Genomic DNA, 5,756 nt, shown 5'->3' with positions numbered 1-5,756 from the left:
CAATTTTGTGGAATGTGAAATTACATAAAATGGCCAATTATAGCTTTTATTGTTACATAGCAGCCATTCAATGGATTCTCTATGCATTTATTATTATGGGTCACTAGAGGACGTTTCAGAGTTTACAACGGTTCACTTGACGGTGTTCGTAAAAAAGCAGACCTCATATTAGAACTCATAATCTCATATGAGCAAATAGCAAACAGGTGATACTCTATTATCTTTGCCAAGACAATATAGCAAGCAAAAATGTATAGACAACATGACATTAAGCAGAAGTTTAAGTAGATAAGGGTAAGACCTTGCACTTTAAGTACAGCTCCATAGCATGGGCAAGATGGTTACACTGGGCACTTCTTGAAGAAGAGAGACAATAGGGACAAATGTCATGTCGATGACATATGATGCTAAGTTTACGGGCACTTCTTCAAGATAAACTGTGCCTTTCACATGGTTTTTTAGCTTACTTGGTAATTCTTCAAGCCTGTAAATAATCAGCAAAGATAAACTGTGATCAGAGTATCAGACCATTTCCTTGCAAGATGAGATCACTTCAAACTTCAGCATAAGCCGATATGAGAGCGCTTTTATTCCCTGTACTTGACACTTTTGCAGGTTTGTTAGTGGATTATAATTGACAGTTCCATACTTCTATATGTTTTAATCTTTAAAAAAAAAACACACAAAAATAGGTAAAATTTTCCTTACGGTATTGCAATTATCCGGCTTTTGACACTTGGGGGAAGCTAAGGGATTTCGGCCTTGTTCTTGTCTTTCTCTGACCGAATATTAACCAAATAATAGTTATGTGTGCACAACATGTCCAAGGTCTGTGCAGGTGTAAGTTCACCAGAATAGTGTAAAATATGCATTAGTACTTACATATCATAGTATTACCTTCATCGGAAAATAGATAGACATAAACAATAGAAGGAAAATTGGAAATCATGCAGGAGGAACGAAATTTATAGTCATCAGTCATCCGAAATCATGCAGGAGGGATCAGAAAGTTCTTTATAAGCCAATATGCCTATGAATGCACCAAATTACAAATGGTTTAGCAGTAAATCGAAGAATTGTAGTTTTGCTACTTGCCTTTGTATCCACGAAAGTTGAATGTGACGAAAGACCATACTGACGGAAGCAGGAGGTATGCAAGGAACAATCCGGATGCAGTTTCAAAAATCAGAGAAGGGTCTGAAATTGTGATGGTTTCAACTGTTGATGATGCTATAGGTCTGACAACTTCAATCACCCTACTGGTCTCTTGTTAGTTACAGTCAGTTACCACAAATACATATTCTTTATTTTGGATTTGTCACCTAGGCCACAGTAAGGCGTATAGCGTGGAATGAAGAACTTTAAATACCTTAGCAGCATTAGTGACGGATTTAGTAGTAATACCAGAGCCCTGCATAGCTTCCTGAGCTTTCTTAGCGGCTTCAGAAATGATAGGTGAAGCAGCCTTCATTGCCTCATGTCCAGCCTGTTGCACAAAAGGTATAGCAGCATCAATGCCAGGTTTTAAAGCTTTGGTTACAACCTGGAAAACCTGCTGTGATTTCTCCAAGAACATCCGAACCCACTTGCTGCACTTGATCAATTGTCTGCTCCACCAGCACATTTCAACAAAACAACACAATCTTGTCAATTGCATATCAGCTGAAACCTTAATTATCACAGTTTTCGACAGCATAACATACTTGATGGAGTGAGAAGACTAACTTATCGTTAGGGAGAGTAACAACTATTGCATTAAGCGGATTAGAGAAAACGGTTAATAGAGATAGTGACATTGAGGTTGTAAAGAAGAGAATGGCAAGAGATGTAGTGGACTGACTCACTGTTGCAGAATGTTTCAATGATCAGTTTGATTCTGGTTTAAAAAAAAAGCTTATTATTTGATGGGAATTGAATGGATCTAGTTTTAAAACAGGTTCCTGTCAAAAAATACAAAAAGTGGAACTTGACTATAGCCATTGATTGTTCTAATGCCATCTGGTATGCAGATTTTGCATGGATTGATATGAAAACAATTTTATACTAAATCAAAGATAAATGAGCAATGTTATGGACGGTTTCACATAATCAGTACAAAGTTCACAAAACTAGTTCCAAGATTCACAACATTAGCTCCAACATTCACAATATTAGCTCCAACATTCACATATTAATGTAATAAACATCAGAAACAAAGCTACAATAACGGAATTAACCTCTGAAATGACTAACAAATTAAGTAGATTAACCTAGAAGACAGTAAATTGATTCAACACAAACTAATTGATACAACACAAACTAATAAACTCTTTTCGGCAACAATCGATTGAACACTCAAGCAACAACACGTTTAAAAAGACGAAATAGCTACTGAAATTTCATCAACTCTCTGAATATGAAACACGTTCTAAAGAACGACAAGGTAATCACACTCAAGCGTCCAAAAACTCACAAAATAGAGTCGAAACAACTAAAATTAACTATGAAACGGCAACAGCAAAAGTCAGAGTAAGAGGTATATGCTCACAAACCTAGGCATTATGATAAGCATTTCATAATGAGTGTTTCGTCAAAAACCTAGGTTACATAAAATCGATCATAACTAACCGTGAATAATAACACTGAAACTTAAACTGCGGGCGTAATCGAGCAGAATAGAAACGCAAAGAAATCGATGAAGTCAAATGAACGAAAATAGTAAAACAAGAGCAAAACTCAGTAATTAAACTAATTAAATAAGATTCTAACCAAAATTTAATAGATTAAGCAACAAAAAATCGAAATCTAGTAAAGAAAGGGAAAGAAACATACGATGAAGCGAAGAAATCGATCAAAACCTGCATAAACATTAGCGAGAATCGGTAATTAAACGAGTTGATAGAAGATTGAACAAATTAAATAAGTTGATCGAAGTTTGATTGAAGCGGAATGAAATCGAATGAAAATTAGGGATCAAAATTACCTAGATCCGAAAAGAAATTAGGATGATAATGACGATCGAGATCTGAGTGGTAAAATGGAGATCGTAATGCAAGTGAACGGCGAAGACGAGCTGAAGACCAAGTTGAAGAACACGAGTTGAAGGAGAGTAAAGAAAGAAAATGCGACTGTGCGAGTGATGGTGTGTCGAGTAAATGAGTGAAATGGAAAGGAGGAAATGTGTGTTTGATGTGGGCCCCCAATTCTTATATCCTACACCCATGTGTAGGATACTACATACTCCCTCCAAACCCCCCACTCCCCACTCATCCTCAACCTCCTTTTTTTTTCTTTTTTTCTTCTTTTACTTTTTTTTTTCTTTTAAAATTTTAAAACAAAAATTAACTTCCACTTTTAAGAAAAGTTACCACAGTCATATTCAATTTAAGTGTTACGTAGGGTTACATTCACGATATGACACAATTATATTCATTTTAAGTTTAGTGAATATGACAATATTGTTTAATGAATATGTGCTTAAAAGTGCGATATTCACAATAGGACACTATCATATTCACTTTCAGTTTAGTGAATATGACAGTGTAGTTTGATGAATATGTATTATGGGGTGTGATATTCATCCGATGGTTCTATTATATTCACTTTCACTTGAGTGAATATGACATTTATAGTTTAGTGAATATGACTTTATTTGTTCAAATATATTGAACAATAATCATGAACGTTTAATTTCATACCAAAATCGCATAATACAAAATAATTTAAGGAAAAAAAATTATGTGAGATGATATGAATATGTCAATTACGTTATGTGAATATGTGAGGAAAAATAAAATAAATAACAAAATATATCAAATATGATCTCAATTTGTAGAGGAATAAAAATTATGAATAATAATATATTTTTTTATTATTTTCTAATTTATTAAATTTATAATTTATTTATATTATAAGAAAAAAAATTAAGAAAATGGAGTACCATGCACCATACTCCTGGGTGTGGGAAATAATCTGTATACTTCCCTTTAACATGAAGGATTATAACGATATAATAAAGATGATCTATGGTCATAAAATAAAATACATAAGCATAAGTAAAAAGATAAAGAATTAACCTCGGGTCCTTGCAAAATTGGCCTAAGAACAATATCAAAATTTATATTCGCCTATTAGTTGCACCCAAGACGATCTAAGATATACCCTTTGATTATGCTAGAAATCAATCTAAAATTTTCTGTAAAATTTTATTATCTTTGTGTTTTTTTTTGTGATGAGAAAGAGAAGGCTAGATCAGAAAAAGAATTAGGTTAGAAATAATTCTCCACCTTTCTTTTTATGTAGACTGAAATCCGAAATCAATTAGGAAAGTGGAAACCTCCCTAATTTCGGCCACCTGAACCGAAAATAAGGAATTAAATTTCCTTATTTGGTCTTTCCAAAAATATATAAAGTGTGTTAAATTGTCATCTATTGAGGATCGAACCCATGACCTCTTGGCTTGTGTACCCTCACTATTACCACTATGACACATTTAACTTGTTGATATTAAATACAACTGATTATATTTAATTACGAATTAACAGATTAATTCTTTCAAACTAACCTTATATATATTTAATTAAATATAACTTATTATATTTAATTTACGAATTGATGATTAATTGTCTCAACTTAATATTATTTAATTTTCATTAAATAATTATCTCATCAACACATTGACTAACTTTTTAGTCATTTTGGGCATCAATGTAATTATATTTCTATAACCACATTTCTCAAATACGTCCTATAGGTGTGACCTTTAGGGACCAGTTGATCACCGCCATCTGTATGATAATAACATCAAACTTTCTAGCAAGCCAACCGTTATTAGGTAAACGTTAATCAATTGATTAAATATACGAAGTATACCCTTGTGAACCTGTAAGAGATTTACAAATGTTATCACACTAATTTGTGGAGGACACCAGCTCCAACAAACTCCCACTTGTCCTCACAAGTGTATGTGCGATAACCGATTCTCATATCCTTTAAAATTTCTCCCACTCAATGTAAAACAATTTGCAAATCCGAATTCACAAAGGTCGTATTTTACAAGCGATCAGTATCAAGAGTGGTTTTCCCGACTAGAGAGTAACTTAACTGATAAACGAATCAACATTCGAGCATGACCATGCATTTCGATTACAACTCCTCGAGTGGCCCCGAGAAATAACTATACCGATAAGGGATGGATATTTTCCTCAACTCAAATCTTGCGGTGTAAGCACAAAGTATGAAATGACCCAGAAAAAATCTACTTAGCCCGATTCGGAGACCGTGAGAAAGAAACCAAAGTCACCCAAAAGCGCCTTAATCTCAAGAGACGGTTGATAGTCAAAAGAATCGACTCTAGGTACACAATAGATGTCCTATCCACGACCTGGCACCGAATGTTATAGAACATTTAGGACTCTATTACGTTGTCACAAATAAAAATTGTCCTACGAGGTATCGTCATAAGCTCGTATCTGTGATCGATTAGTCAACCGTTTAACTTATGGCTCGTTGAACCCACCATCAATCGACTGCACAATATAATAGCCGGAGTTATCAGCTCACATTGGCGATTACGGACAAAAACAAATATAATGTAATTCAGTTCACTTTGTGGCGTTCAATGTTGTCAGTACAATCCACATGAAAAACAAAATATTATATGTATAAAACGATGAAGTTATAAATAATATATGAAAAAAGATAATGTATAAAATCCATAATCAAGTACTACAACTTAGGAACATGTTTAATTCCCATGGAGTTAACATGCCCTACAT

General features: G+C 33.9%; 1 pseudogene; it reads right to left on the bottom strand.

Annotated features, from left to right (window-relative positions):
• Positions 1-309: 309 nt before the first annotated feature.
• Positions 310-1,998, bottom strand: LOC141613050 (calcium sensing receptor, chloroplastic-like; annotated as a pseudogene).
• Positions 1,999-5,756: the final 3,758 nt, after the last annotated feature.

The sequence above is a fragment of the Silene latifolia genome, chromosome 11, assembly GCF_048544455.1.
Source record: "Silene latifolia isolate original U9 population chromosome 11, ASM4854445v1, whole genome shotgun sequence".
NCBI lineage: Eukaryota > Viridiplantae > Streptophyta > Magnoliopsida > Caryophyllales > Caryophyllaceae > Silene > Silene latifolia.
This window is presented reverse-complemented; position numbering and strand designations above follow the sequence as displayed.